The 16980-nt window shown below is 31.7% G+C and overlaps 1 protein-coding gene across 3 annotated transcripts in view; it reads right to left on the reverse strand.

Annotated features, from left to right (window-relative positions):
* The window catches only part of DMD (dystrophin), a 1854428-nt gene that overhangs the window by 1051858 nt on the left and 785590 nt on the right, over nt 1–16980 (reverse strand). The window lies entirely within an intron of this gene.

The following is a 16980-nucleotide window of genomic DNA, read 5'->3' on the forward strand; positions in this document are numbered from 1 at the left end:
CATTTGTCACGCAAATTCAAAAGGACAGATGACCTCTGTTCTCTTCTGTCTATACTCTAAGCAGCAAAACTCTTCTAAGTGAAATTAGTTTCTCAGTAACTTTGTTTCGAATTGCTGAACTGCCATCTGCCTGTTGATGCGGTCAGCTGAGGGTCAAAGTGGCAGGGTGTCTTGGGGAGATCTGATGATAAGCTTGCTAACACAGTCATTCATTACTGCACAGCCTTTATGACAAGACTACCCTCATTTTTGCAGTAAATGCAATTAGATAGAGTTTAGGATCCCAGACTGAATCCACACAAAGATGAGTAAAAACATATACTGGTCCATTTATGCTTTCTTTCTAATTGTTCAGGTCCAAGATGCTTGTACTCACTTCTTACATAATATAAAATAAAATAGTTCTAATTTAGATATCTCATCTACTTATGACATGATAAATTGATAAAATTACACAAATTAGCTTACATAATTATACCTTTTATAATACTTAGTTTACTGTGTATACTTTGACCAAATGCATAATACCTATTCCTTCATTATCAATGGAATGATAATCTACATGCACTTCTAACTTTACATTTAAAATATCAGAATTTTGGGCTAGACTTTGGAGGATTTTGTTCCTCTTATTGCCTTGATACATAGTATCCAGTCATCATAGATATAAGTTAAGTGGTGCATATCAGTTGAATAGGGAAAGCTAAGAGATGATTATGCGAACCTTAATGAGAAATAGAAAGATTTCAGAACAAGTCTTTCACATCACTGGTAAACTGTCAGTCAACTCATTTTCTAGAAAATCAGTTTTATAAATTTTGAATATTCTCATGTATTATGGAGTTCTAATAGATATAATAATTTTAATACAGAGAGATGTTTCATAATTTTCATACACAATAAGCTGTCAGAAGTTGAATCAAGAGACCCAGGTATTCGTAGATCTAGTTTACTAGCTACTTCTTAAAATACATCATTCCTTTGACACAGTCATACAGGTCTATAATGAATAAACTATATCCACTAAATGACTTTCAGTTTGGTTTAATAAAAATTTCAAACAGTTATTAAAAAATCAATGTAATTGGAAGTATCGTGCTCATTTTCTCTTCCTTATGCAAAATCCATGCACTCATATTCAGATTTTGCCTTTTCATCTGAATTTCATTAACTCTGCCTTGAATAATTATATCCTTCTGAATCCTGATGTGTACAAATCCTGTCTAACCTTTTGAAAATCAACTTGCTTTTGTTAATATTCTTTCTCACCTTATATCATTATAGATATTCATGCATCATTAGCAAGGAAGCGCTATAGCCACACTAATTCATTTTATTTCTCTCTGTTCATATTCATTTCTAATGATATATATACCCAAAACAATATACCTTCCTCATTTCTGAGAATGAAAACCAAGGGATGAGGAAGAACATCACAGAGCACCTGTTTTTATTAACAAATGGAAAGCTCAACTGAGGCTCAAAAAGGATTATTATGGGACAAAGCTATGATTTGTAACACCTAAAGTTGAAATGAAAACTGGTTTGAGATTTTGAGCTATGTAAGTAGGCAGAGCTTTCACTCATAAAATTTTTAATAAACTTCTACTTCTCTAAAACTTTAGTTATCACATTTGTCACTTAAATTTTTTTTCTTGAAGGACCACATAACTGCATGAAATAAAGGCAACCCTGTTTTGAAACAAATGGTGTATTATATCTAAGTTTTAAAACAAAATGTTTTCCTCCATGATTTAAAGGACTTCTCTCTCTTCAATAAAAAAGTTTCAAATGTTTTGTGCTAACTAGCTCATTTCTGAGTTATGAGGTCAAAGAAACTCAAGAAGAAAAAATGTGCTACATGCCATATCATTATGATATATTCCTTTAAAATACCTATATATCTAATATAAATTGGTGTATAGAAAATATGTCAACACATTTAAAGTCTAATCAACATAAAATAGACTAGTATCTGGACAAAAAAAGTAATGCAGTGACAGAGCATTTTTTTCAGTCCATTCGTGTTAATAAAGACAAAGTTGTGCCAAATCTTCAAAACAAGATTATTCATCAAAAATTTAAAGTGAGCCATCATATGAAAATCAGTTATTTTATATCTTATGTTTCTTCAAAAGGACATTCTTAATTATTACAAATTATTTAAAAATAATAATACAATGGTATATAAACCCCCAAACAGGATTATAGGCTTTTATATGGGTTCTGACAGGTCATATATGACATAGAAATAGGAAAGATTTCGGTTATCTAAGACAGGTAGCTTTCTCTCCTAGTCTCAAAAGTCTTCAGAGAAAAAAATTTCTTCTAGTAAGAAAAATAGTAGAGCTATTTGTATTTATTCCTATTTGATTATTTATAGAAATTATAACCCTGAAAAGGCAAATCAAATAATCAAATTTGGCCAAAAAAGACTTCATTAATCCACAGAGAGAAAAAAGATGTAACTAGTAAGTCACAAAAAAAACAAGAATATGACACAGTTGAGATAGGTATGGGTTTATTCTTTCCTATTCCCTGTTTTGGACACACGTAAATGGCATGACAACACTCGCATTCTGACAGCACTCAGCCTTGCGTGCTTGTAATTAAGTCACTGTGCAGAATGACCTTAAATAATTAGCCTAATGAGTCCAAACGGATCAGTTACGATCTTACATAAAGAAAATAGCAATGAGAGAGCATTTTCTCTTAGGTATTTCCATCCCTTTTAATTGCATCGTCTAGAAAATGATTTATTGTCTATGTGAAGCTATATAACAAAAAAAGGGGAGGATCAATCCTCAAATGGTCATGAAGCAGCTGATCAATAAATTATATTAAGCTTATAATTTACCCCTTTAGTTCAAAAAGATTAAAATACACTGAATACATAAAATAATCAGTATAAAATATTTCAAAAAGTCATCCTTTATAGCTACATAATTTATTTTCTAAAATTAGAATGAATTTTTGGGGCAAGGCAGGCTAGCAGTGAAAGAGATATTCAGGTACAGCAGAATGTGCCAGTCTTTAAGAACATCCTACTTCTAGGAGGTCAGGTATGTGTAGTGTCCTGTATAAAGGGTCTGGTTGCACCTATTCATTGATCTGCCTCATGTTGACTCTTCCCTTCCACATCATCAAATTTACTTAATTCCTCAGGGGCAAGCTAAATTACCATCTAATTAAACTGATAAAGTGAATCTTGATAATGTGTTAATGGCTTACAGTGGTTTAAAGTGTTATCCTTCACAGGATAACATTTGCATTTTAATAAGGATTTTCAATGCATTAACATAAATTAGTAACTTGGTAGAATTCTAGTCACTAAGTATGGCCTGTGAGAGAAATGAAAGAAAAGGCTTTGATTCCCACTAAGATAAGCACCAACATAGACAGCCTACCTAATAAGAAATCACCAGGAAAACAACATGACAATTTAACAGATAAGGGTATATACCACAGGTACCCAACAAAGTAAAATAAATGCAGCAAAGACTCATGCATTGCACCTAGCCTAGAATAGGTATTCAAAAATATCTGTTGGATAAATGAAGAAACTATCAACCTTAAAAGGATAATTTTTTGAAATAAGTATTTGGCTAGAATTGCTGGGATCTATAGTCAAAATACAATTTCCATTTCGGAATTCCCAGAAGGCAAGCAGGAATATTTTCTTCATTATATAACATAATCTTCATTGGTATAGATTTAAAAGGTATTTCTGATTTAACTATGCAGCATTTTTCCAATTTAATGCACATTACTAAATGCTATTACACTTATGTGTCTTGGCTTTTCAACTGCCTCTCAGATTTTAATGTAACTCATAATATGTGAACAAAAACAAGAATCAATCATTTGAGGTACTGTACACAGATCATTTTAGGAGATAGTAATTTTCTCCTCTTCATGAAGATACACAACACTTCTTAGCAGTTTCAAGTGTCTGAGAAGGCTTGCAGTCAAGAAATTTTCTTACCCTTTCTAACTCTTCCGAAAGTCTTTACATAATACTTTTCATTTATATATCCAGCTTATTTTTTTTTTATAGCAAGCTATCGCAATATCAGCTTAGGAATACCTGGCATAGGAAGTTTTTCATATGTTCAAATGTGAAAATTAACACATATATACATATATTGAATTTATTTGAAAATAAAATTAACATAAGAAAAAATACATATGGGGTTACTTTCACCCTACTAAATCACTTAATTTCTATTGACCTGTGGACCTTCCAGTTAGAATAGATCTTACAGAACAGATTCACAATATTTTTAATTTCTATGCTACACTTCTCAAGCATCTCAGCAAATTTAGCCATCATTTATGTCTATGTTATTTAGTGTTACAACTAAGTAACTATATCTGAATATGCATGTGCCATAATTCTGTTTTTATGTAAGATTTTTTCTTTATTAGAAATGTGATAGTGAAAAAGTTTTTAACTTTACTGTTCAATATGCTAGTCCCTAGCCACATGTGACTATTTAAATTTAAATCTAAATTATTTAAAAGGAAACACAAAATTTTAGTCACTAACGAGATTAGAAATACAAGGTGGTTTTTTTTTTATAATAGAGACAGTCAATAATGCAAAGCTAGAATCTTTATTTGTATGTGAAAAACTTTAACGGTGGCACTGCATCTATCGGAAACCAATTGTTGTACAACATCTAGATTGACAAGTTTTCCTCAGAAAGGTGATCTAGACTGGCTAGTGAATCCAATTTAAGATGTTAAACACTTAAAATTCAACCAACCTGTCATCATACAACAGATTGATTTTACTAAACTGCTAACATATTTCAATTTCATGTACAATAGCTTCAATGTCTAAGTAACTTCATCACAGTTGAAGTTAGTTTAACAAAAACACCTCCTATAAAGTATAGAAATTATATATGCATGATTTATTTGCTGAAAGCTTATTTATACATATATGTATATGTATCTGTGAGTGTGTGCACATGCAAAAAAATGGAAATGTTGAGATGATAGGAAAATCACCTAATATACACGTTTTTTTGTCTCCCTCTCAGTTAAGTACACTCAACGTCCAAAATAACCACAACTAATTACTAGAATCTAGAAGAATATATGTATCAGGCACTCAGATAGAGAAAGAGGTACAGGTGGAGAGAGAAAGATCATGGACTGGTGGTCTTTGAAACATATGTGATCTCTGGCACAGTCTGGGATGAAAACTATGGATTTGGTGATGTCCAGATGTGTATATGAGGTGATTTGTGGGAGACAATTGATTTAAGAAGATCTATTTGGCCCAGAATGAAGTACCTACTGGTTTCTTTCAGGAGGCATTACTGTACAGTGTCTATACTAAATAGCTGAGGACAGCTTTAACATGTACTTCTTATTCATGAGATCAAGATGCTTTCCCATAAATACTTATTCTGGGAGATTCTGGGTTGTTGACCCATTCTTCACTGGAAAAAAAACACTGCCATGAGGTTTGTTGTTTCTCAATTAACACTATATAGGATAACCTTCAAACTTGACTTGCATTTATGCTAAGAATTCTCACGCCCTTCAATTTAAATATGAGAAAAAAAAAAACACAATCCATTTCAGGAGACTCAAGGGATTGAAGAAGGGAAACAAAGCTGAAACCATGAAGAAGAAACAGAAAAGACATTTCATAAAATCAAAGTGAGGAACATTAAAAAGATAATACTAAAGTACAGAAAGCCTAATACCTTGTTTTTAAAAATTCAATAGATAATTTTGGAAAGAGTATGGTAATTGCTAAAATTGAAATGTGGAAACAATGACAAAGGTGATGCTACATCAGGGAAATAATTTACAAAAAGTTAGTCAAAATAGTAACATCAAATGAAATATAATTCCAGGGCAAACATTCCAAGAAAACCCTGTAATGATAAAAGTCATAATCTTTTACAAAAAACAAAACAAAACAAAACAAAACAAACAACAAAGAAAAACAGTAATTAATTGTTATGCCCGAAACATTTGACTGCATTTTAAATAGGGTAAAAAATTACTAGGAATAACAGGAGAATGTGATAAATATTAGCTTCCATAAAACTCTTCCAGAATTTTTGGACCAAAACCCAAACTGAAACACAACAAATGAAAAATAAGGATAGAATTTTTTTTTACTCAACAAGGTAAATTTAATCCGTATTTTATACAGAATGAAAAAGCATATTCTTCTTTTTTCATTAATGGGACATTAAAGAAAAAGACCATATAGCCACAAAAGAAACTTTAAGAGGATAAAAATTGGACAGTCACATGTAAATCAATGAAGTTAGAACACTCTCTCACACCATACACAAAAATAAACTCAAAATGACTTAAAGACTCAAATATAGACAAGACATGCTAAACCTCCTAGAAGAAAACATAGGCAAAACATTCTCTGACATAAATTTTAACAATGTTCTCCTAGGGCAGTCTATCCAGGCAACAGAAATAAAAGCAAAACTTAACAAATGGGACCTAATTAAACTTAAAACCTTTTGCACAGCAAAGGAAACCATAAGCAAAACACAATGACAACCTACAGAATGGGAGAAAATATTTGCAACTGATGCAACTGACAAATGTTTAATTTCCAGAATATATAAACAGCTCATACAACTTAATAACAACAACAACAAACAAAAACCCAATCCAAAAATGGGCAGAAGACCTAACGAAGCAATATTCCAATGAAGACATACAAATGGCCAATAGGCACATGAAAAGATGCTCTGTATCGCTAATTATGAGAGATATACAAATCAAAACTACAATGAGGTATCACCTCACACCAGTCAGAATGGCCATCATTCAAAAGTCCACAAATGATAAATGCTAGAGAGGGTATGGAGAAAAGGGAAACCTGCTACATTGTTGGCGGGAATGTAGTTTGGTGCAGCCATTATGGAAAACAATATGGAGATTCCTAAAAAAACTAAAAATAGACTTACACTACTATCTAGCAATCCAACTCCTGGGCACGTATCTGGAGGGAACTCTAATTTGAAAAGACACCTGCACCCCAATGTTCATAGCAGCACATATTTACAATAGCCAAGACATGGAAACAGCCTAAATGTTCATCAACAGATGACTGAGTAAAGAAGCTATGGTATATTTATACAATGGAACACTACTCAGCCACAAAAATGAATCAAATAATGCCATTTGCAGCAACATGGATGCTCCTGGAGAGTGTCATTCTAAGTGAAGTAAGCCAGAAAGAGAAAGAAAAGTACCATATTATATCACTTGAATGTGGAATCTAAAAAAAAAGAAAAAAAAAAAAGAAAAGAAGAAAGAGGACACTAATGAACTCATCTACAAAATAGAAGCAGACGCACAGACATAGTAAACAATCTTATGGTTACCAGGGAAAGAGGGAGGGAAGGGATAAATTTGAGAGTTTTAGATTTGCAAATGTTAGCCTCTATATATAAAAATAGATAAAAAACCAAATTTCTTCTATATAGCACAGGGAACTATATTCAATGTCTTGTAATAACCTTTAATGAAAAAGGATATGAAAACAAATATATGTATAAATATGCATGATTGAAATATTATACTGTATACCAGAAATTGACACATTGGAACTGACTATACTTCAATAAAACAAACAGGATAAAAAATAGAGATTTTATAGTTCATCTCTTCTTATCATAATCTAGTAATCCAGAAATGTAGAGAAAGGATGGAATAAATTTTGGTTTATCTCCTAAGGCTATTAAAAAGGACGCACCAGACCTGTATTCACCGTCTGGAAAAATGTCCCTGAAAGATTGTTATATTTAAAAATCATATACAGACTGAGGCAATATTTTTATAAAGAGGGAAAACATATCAGTCTGTCTGTCTATCTATCTATCTTTATATATTTATAGTTAAGAAGCAAAGAGTATAGTATGAAAAGATAATACTCAACTGCAAACATTATTTTTTCAGAGGGAATGAAATTAGCAGTAGGGTGAAATGGAGAGTACTAATGTTTTCTTAATATACTTTTACGTTGATTGTACTGTTAAACTAATATTGTACTACATTTAAAATAACTATACAGAGCTCTGAACTAGGGCTAAATAGTAAAAGCAAAAAGAGAAGAGTTTGCAGTGGTAAATAAAACCTTTATGTAACCTGTTTATGAGTAGTCATGGCTTTTTCTAACTGGTTTGACCATAACAGGATGTTTTTACTTCAGTAAAGCTGTAGGAAAGCATATACCATCAACTGACTGAATGGTATGGACGCACAGACCAAGACTAAATGCTTAAGAAAACAGGATGAATGTATTTTTGAAGAATTTTATGTTATCACCTAAAAGAACACGAATTACCTCACTGTACACCTAATTGACTAAAGAGGCCTGGCAATGACTGGGGGCTGATTTTGCACATGAAGGAAAGAGAATTATTTTTAGGTGCTTGAGGTTCCTGAAGATGAGTGAGAAACCTTAACAGTAAACAGAAGATTGTCCTCTTATGTTAGATCTCTTTTGACTAATCTTGAGTTCAATTTCAAACTAATTAAAATTAAAATGACTAATGAGAAAAATACTTCAGCAAAAACATATTTAGTAACATTAGAACAATCAATAAAATAGGAGACTTTCTTTTCTTTGCAATTTTGAAATGACTACCTCAATGCCTCCCATGCTTTCTAAGTTGCTTTTAAGATGAAAAGGCTTCCTATTTCTTTGGCCTGGCATATGAGATTACGTTTATATAAATGCCCTTAATGTGAAGGGGCACTAATAACCTTGAAATATAATGATAATACTATTTAGAAAATTAGCTAATTCCAAATTACACGAGTTTGATAATTACCCCACATTCCATTTTCCTTTAAATATTCACACAATCATTTTATAAGATTGTAATAAAAAGTGGGGAGTTACAAAACAGAACTTTTGGAAACTGGCTGAAAGATGGAGAATACACTATAAAAATTACAATCTTAATGAGTTTAGCAGGCATATTTCCAAAGGCAAAATGTGTATTTTACAAAGTAAACTTATGTATGCAAATATTTATAACTATATGCACAGAAATTTCTATGTGTATAGGGAAACATATATAGTTATATGTATATGTGCACATGCACATAAGTAGGTAACAGATATTTAGAGAGCTAGACATTTAGATAGATGTTTAAATTAGCTGGCAGTAGTATTTTGTGATTTAGGAAGCTGATATGGCATATGCATTATATGTTAAACTCTTTCACATTTAGTAGATGAGATTTTTTTGAAATTTAGCCTAATTTTATTTGGGAATAAACTTAAAATAATTAAGTTATCCATGAGAAGTATAAATCAAATCAAATAAGTAATAATAAAGACAACCTCTCTCTCACTCATTCTCTTTCTCTCTTTCATTTATGTTACCCTGCATGAAAGTGTTTTTCAAAGCCATGTGTCCCTATACAGGCCCTGTACGGGCCCTTTTTTGCCTCACTTTCAGGCTGTATCTATTATTTTATACTGATGTCATTTAATCTTTTTCCTTTTCTTTCTGGCTTCTACTCTACTTGGGGCAGAAAACCAAGATACTTAACATTTATTTGACTTCTCTCTACAATCAGAGTGAAATTTTTAAAAAAACTTCAAAAAAGAATCTGAATAGTCCCCTCATAGAGAAATTTAAGTAAGCTTTGGACTTCATGAACCTCATCAAATCAATTTAGACAATCCAAAGGCCTTTGTTCTACTTCTGTGCTGATTCTTGGCTGTGTTCCAGATAATTCATAACATTGTCCATTCAACCTCTGAATAAATTAGCTACCGCTGTGTGTAAAAACTAATATGTTTAGTGTTATTTTTCTAAAATAATATACTTTGCAAAGTTATACATAACTTTGCAAAAGATGACAGTCACTGAACAAAATCATTTTTTTTTCTTAACCAAAGATTATGCTCAATTCTTTCTTAGGGTTTTGTGGGTTTAATGACACCTTGGGCCTAATGTGCTCCACTTTACAATCAAGATAGTTTGTCCTGAAATAGCTTGTTCTCTGTCAATGTTCCAGAAAATAATTATCATTGTATTTTCCCATGGCAAGAATTCCAATATAAAACTGAACTGCTGTGCCTGGTGCATTTTCAAGTTTTAACACTAAGAAACCGTATTCACACAATCACTTTTAAAATCGTTTTAGATCATATGCTTTAAAATGATAATTAACCAAGGTTTTAACATAACGTTCTATTTCTTAAAATTCTTTGTAAAAGCAACTGCAATAGAAAAAAAGAGTTTTGCTAAATTAAAAAAATACATATACTAATTTTTCAATCCTCAAAACTTTTAAGAATACTGATTTAATTTGCTTACTTTTTATATACAAACCAAGTTTTTTAAGTATAAGAATTAACTACAATCATGAATGAGAAGCATTTTGCAAATTGTAAAATTAAGTATTTATCATGGCTACTTACTTGGAAATGAAGAACATAAGAAAAGTGTTCAAACTGATGTAAAACCAGTCCATCTTTCCAATTTGGAAACATGAACATGGTTTTAGTTTTTGGTTTTGATGAAGCACAGGAAAGGTAACACTTCTGTGTTAAAGTAAATAGTGCTATTTTGGAATCTGTTCATTTTTGAAACAAATAAAAGAAGGATTTATATCCAGAAAATAAAAATATTTATAAAGGAGCAAATACAATTTTGGTACATTTATTAAAAGTCAGTATATATATTTAAAATATATCAGGCAAGTGTTGTAATACCCTGATTCTACTATTTTTGTACATTTGTTCTTCTATCTGTTTCTCACACGCAACAAAAGAAATTTCAAAATCTTATTCCAGGGGATAATGCTTGTGGGCCAATATTCTTTGCCTGAAAGGCCACAAAATGGGAGGCAATCATTAGTTTTTAGAGCTTTCCTTTCCTTAGTGTCAAACCTTCAAGTAACGAACATACAAACTTAGCAGGAATGGTGCCCCTTCATGTGAATAAGTTTCTCCAAATTCATGGTTCCCAGATTCTGTATTTCGTGGGTCAGTAAAAAACTACCAAAAATGTCAGGGAACCTCACAAAGTTCCAACCTTTATTTTTGCAGTAAAAGACACTATAATGAAATAATAAAAAAGAAAAAATATATATAAAGATGAAAGAAAGGCTATTTTAAGGCTTCCCCCTCCCACGACAAACTGTAAAAAACTGTACTTTCAGAAGAAAGGACAATTCTTATATAAATTTAGCTTTATACAAAGTTCAACACATTTGCTACGAACCAGAACAAACTGTCAGATACTGGTACACTAGGGCACCACTGGTGTATAAATACAGAGTGAATAACTCTGAACTATACAGAATTCCACAAGAAGATGCTATCCACTCATCCATCCATCCATCCATCCATGAATGCATTTATTCACCATGTTTTTATTTAGCACCTACTCTGTGGTAGAGTCTATATATTGGGACAATAGTAGTTAGTAATACAGTCTCTAGCCTCATGGAGGGCATTCTATGGCAGAAGACACATTACAAACAAAATATTTTCAAATTGTGCTAAGTGCTATAAGGGACACAATATGGCTAATGTAGAGTGTGATGGAGGGGACAAAAGGACATTGACGGATGCAGTTTTCTACATCTTGAAAGATGACAGAAGATCAGGAATAAAGATCCAGACACAAAGTCCCAAGAAAAGAGAACTTCAATTGCAAAGATTCCGAAATGGAAGGCCTTTTTACCAGGTTTGAAGAAGAGGTCTCTGTGGCAATACATTAAAGAGGTTGTTGTCCACTTTAGGGAGGCCAATATAAGAGACGGTCGAGATCTCTCAAAATAACTTTCCACATAGGAAATAGTCAAGTGTATCTATCTATGAGGCAAGCAACTAAAATGAGTGTGATAATATTATTGATATGTGTCATGTATATCTGTGATAGTCTAGATAATAATCACAGTACAAAATTTGAATTTTATATACATCACAAAGGGAGTTGTACACATTATAGATTACTGCATTTCTTAAATAATTCATTTATTTCTATTTTGCCACCCAGCCAGTCTATTAGATAAAAATGTATTTAACTATTATGGAAAACTATTTGCATAGGTCTCCTGGAAAACTTCCCAGTTCATTTATACTGGCAATAAATTGCCATGTATTGCTATCCAGCTATATAGCTAATAAAGCCTCCAACTTATGAATTAATCTAAACATTTTAAATTTTCACAGATACAGACTCATGGTTTTCATTTTAGCTGTGTACCTTTTGTGCATGGATTACTCACCACTAAATATTATATAGTTTTCCTATATTTCCTATATTTAACACACATTTTATATGTGTTAAAATGTTTACATGTTTTACATATGTTAAAGTAGCTATTTAACACTTTTAAAGTTGCTTATGATTATAGAATATGGTGTTAAATTTGAGAATGCAATATGCTTGGGCTTTCATTTACTTATTGAGTACTACACTCAGAGATTAAATAAAAGGGTATGAATTATGGACTCTTTTAACAAAATTGTGTTATAAATGAAGTCTCCATGAATAAATACATTTGTATTAATAAAATAAAACTAAATTTCAAACACACTTTAAGGTTCCAAAGCCACTGGCTCACAAAAAAGAGCAGAATAAATATCAAATAACTTAGCAAACTTGAAAATATTGTAACACTTCTTTTAATTTCACGGAAATCAAAGTTAGGAAAGCTATATACTTGAATTAATTTTATTCATCTGTTCTAAGAATATATTCCATACAATGAGAGTCTTAAGTAATCACTGAAGAATCAGAATGATTCACAGATGGTGCAAGTGATTTAATTATTTTAACCAGTTGTTCCGGGCATGCTCAGAAGGATATTGCCAACCCCATTGCAGAAGCCATCTGAGCTCCCTTCCAGCTGGTGTTCTATATTTTGGAAGCAAATTTAGATTGGAGAAAATTACACTTTTTATTGTTATGTTGCAAATGGAGGTCGAATTGCTGTGTATAAATTCTTGTACTTTTTTTCTTTTCATTGTATGAGTTATATTTATCAAATATCACGTCTTTTGTATGATTGCTATGGATTCACCAATGTTCCTTCACGTTTTGTGTTGTCTGGCACATAGGAGGCATTAGATAAATGTTTATTGAATGAAAGAAATACGAATTCAATGTATCCAAAATAAAACTTGAGTTTCTCAGTAGGCTCCCGGGAAGTGTATGGAATTTCAATTTCCCTTCACCCTACTCATTATTGGAAAGTTCTCCTTAAAAACAAATATAAAAAGGAAGAAACCAATATAATAAAACAACACCTCTCCCCCCAAAAGACAACATCACAAATCTCTTTGTTAATTGACTAATTACAACTGTATCTTGATATTGGATTCCTTGCCCTTAATTTTATGGGAACTCAGGGAAGTTGCTTGACAAATTTTAGTCCGTTTAGGTTGTTATAAGGATTAGAGATAGTTTTTGTACAAAACTAGTCTTGCGTGCCTCAACTGGCCTCAGAAGCTTGTTATCTCACAACAAAATAACTGATAGTCATAATTATTTCCATTAGACTAAGAGACATTGCTTAATGTGTTTATTCACAATTATAAATAACAATTAGTCGAAAATAGTTCTATCAAATGTGACTGTTTTTGAAATATTCTCATTCCAAGAGAATATTAATTTTAGTGAAATAAGTTACTTTGTCTGATACCAAAAATGAGGTATCTTTAATTTTACTAATAAAATTACATAATAAAACTGCATATATTGATAATGCACCAGACTCCATTTTGTCTTTTATCTAATATTTATGAAAACTATATCATTATTTATTTACCATCAGTAATATCTCCTAAAGATTGTAGTAACTTTTTACATGATAGAAAGATTTTATGTACTTTATTATTATAAGAAAGGTAATGTTACTTTAAAGTTTATTTATATACTTTATACCAAATTGAATTGTGACTGTAGTCCTTCAATGTAACTTTAATTCAGAAGGTGAAGAACATACAAAATTATGTACCTGACACAGCCATAACCCAACTATACAATAACTGTGCATGTTAACATAAGCAGCAAATATAGTTTAATACACTTATATTAATATTTTTAATTTATTGTGCTATTTAAAGCCTATCACTTGAGGTAGTATTTCTGCGGTACTATGTTATATAAATCTTACTTATAAAATCGTGAATTTGTTTAAACTTACATAATATTAACTTTCAATTGACATCTTATTTCGTACAATAATAGCTCTGGCCAGGAGAGATTCAGAGAAACCAGTCTTCAGTTAATGTACTTGCTTACTCTCCTTGGACAATTCAACTAATGTTCTTAAAATTCAGTTTCTTGTTTGGATTATTTATTTTATTTTGATATTTTATATATTTTATTTTTTCTATTTTGAAAATGTTATATTCTATCTTAACAGGTTAATGGTTACTCTAAAATTATTAACACGCACAATGAATTTTGTGTGGTCTCCTTCCAAGCATTAAGAAGAACTTACAACAATTTTATTGATCACTGGTTTGTTCGTTCATTCATTCATTCATTCATTCATTCAACAAATATATATTAGGTACCTATTAATTGCTAGTCATTTCTTTTGGTTCTAGGACCACAGAAGGAAAAAAAAAAAGAAAATTTCTGCATTTTTGCTTTAACCCTAGGGAAGGAGATAAATAATAAGATAAAGACTGAAAATATTGTAACTTTCCTGGTGGTGCATTTTATAGAGAAAAATAAATGGGGAAGGGGTTGGTGAAATGTGTCACAGAGAAGAAAACTTTCAAGACTTGAACGCAGAGATGGAGGGGCTCATATAGTTATCTGGAGGGACAATGTTTCAGGCTTAGGCAACACAATACAAAGGGAGTAAGCCAGATATGTTCAAAGAACAGTGACAAAGTCAAGGTAGGTAGAGCAGAGGGAATAAGTAGTAAAGTACTAGCAGATAACTCCAGAGAGCTAATAGGGGGCAAGGTCATATATCCTTTAAAACTCATGCAAGGATTTCAGATTTTATTTTAAAATAGATGGGAATTCATCAGAGCATTCTCACATGATAAAGCACACCTGATTTATATTTTCAAACTATGTCTCTATATATAGTGTTTGAAAATAGGTAAAGGAAAGCAAATGTAGATTTTTACCCAGCAACTTTGAAAGGGCAGTGTTTCTGCCCTTTCAGGACAGAAGAGTAGGTTGTTTATAAAAATGTTGTGGTCATGAGCTTTTATACCTGGTATTAAAGCCATGAGACTGAATGAAAAAAGCAAGACAGGGAGTAAAGATAGAAAATGGAAAATGTCCAGGGAATGAGCATGGAGGAATTTCAACATTACAGGAGAGGGGAAGGTACCACCAATGGAGTCTGAAAATGAACATCCAGAAAGGTAGGAGGTGAATGAGGTGAGGAGCTTCCAGCAATTTCCGTCTCTACTGTAATGTCACTGAGTTCCGGGATTTCAGTCCTATTCTGTATTTTAACAAATAAATTAGACAATCTCATATAGTAAATATTTCTTCAGGTTTTTACATCTGTTTAGCATTTTCTTTGCTCATCATTCTTCCTTGCATCTTAAATCAACTTTCTAGGGTCATTTTCCTTCTGCTTCAAAACCAACCCTGAGGTGCATACATGTCGTGGAATATTATGCAGGCTTTAAAAGTATTTCCCAGAACTCCTTCTTACTAACATAGGAAAAGACATATGATACAATGTTTAGTGAAAATTCAGGATATAAAGTTACTTTAACACAACATGAAGATGTATAGATTGATAGGCAAATATACATTAATAGTGACTAATTCTAAAACAAAAAGAAACAAAACAAAAAACAAACCTAACCAATCAAAGAAAGAAAAGAATCCTGAGGACCCTTCAGTGAGACTCTCCTGATGGTTATCTCTCTGTTTCTGTTTTGTCCACAAAGATCTTTATTTCAACGTTATTCTTGAAAGAAGGAGAGTTCTTATGAGTATACAATTCTAGGATCATAGGTGGTTTTTCTTTCATCTTTTTGAAGATAATATTCTATCACTTTCTGGCTTTTATCATTGCTCTAAAGCCAGCTGTCTTTGTAAGTGTCAGTGTTTTTCTAGGTAATCTGTCTCTTAGGCTGGCTTTAAAATTCTCTCTTTGGTTTTGGAATTTATCAGTTTCATTATGATGGTATGTGGGTGTATTTCTTTATTTTTCCTGGTTGATATTTACTTATTTTCAACCAGACTACTGGAACTTTCACCAGTTTGGGAAAACCCTAAGCAATTCTCACTTCAAATATTGCCTTTATACATCTTCTCCATTCTTTCCTCCTGTATTTGATCTTCTCCTCATCTTTCTTATCCTTTCTTTCATATTTTTAAAAAATATTTTGGTCCCTCTGGATTTTAGGTAATTTATTTTATCTTCCAAATTTCTGATTTTCATTTCCCTCATTCTAATCTGATGCTTAACTTGTTGACTGAATTATTAATTTCAGTTATTATAGTTTCAATTACTCTAAGTTCTATTTGATTATTTTCAAATTTTCTTGATCATTATCATCTTATTATCTCTGGTCCTTAATTTATACATTTGATGGAGACTTTTACTACTTTAAAAAAGTTAAACATGCTAATGTTACATTTTGTATCTGATTACTTCATTATCTTGTCTTTAGGAGCTAGATTCTGCTGCTTTTTTCCTCATGTGAATTGCCATTTTAATTCCACATGCATGTTCTTGGAACTCTATCTGTGGGAATTATTTAAAGTCTAGATTAAAGCAGTGTCAACTAGAATGTATTTGTATCAGCTTCTCCTAGGTACATGGGACACTACCAACTGAAGACGACATAATTTTTGGCTTTCGGTTTGTTAGGTAGAAGTGTGAACTCTGGACACCCAGAGTTACACACATTGTCCTACAAACCAGTAACCTTAATAAAAAATATTTTAGAACTTCAACATCTTTGGTGATTGCTTGACTGTCTCTCTTAGTTCTGTAAGAAAGCCATTAATG

The sequence above is a fragment of the Vicugna pacos genome, chromosome X (genome assembly GCF_048564905.1).
Source record: "Vicugna pacos chromosome X, VicPac4, whole genome shotgun sequence".
NCBI lineage: Eukaryota > Metazoa > Chordata > Mammalia > Artiodactyla > Camelidae > Vicugna > Vicugna pacos.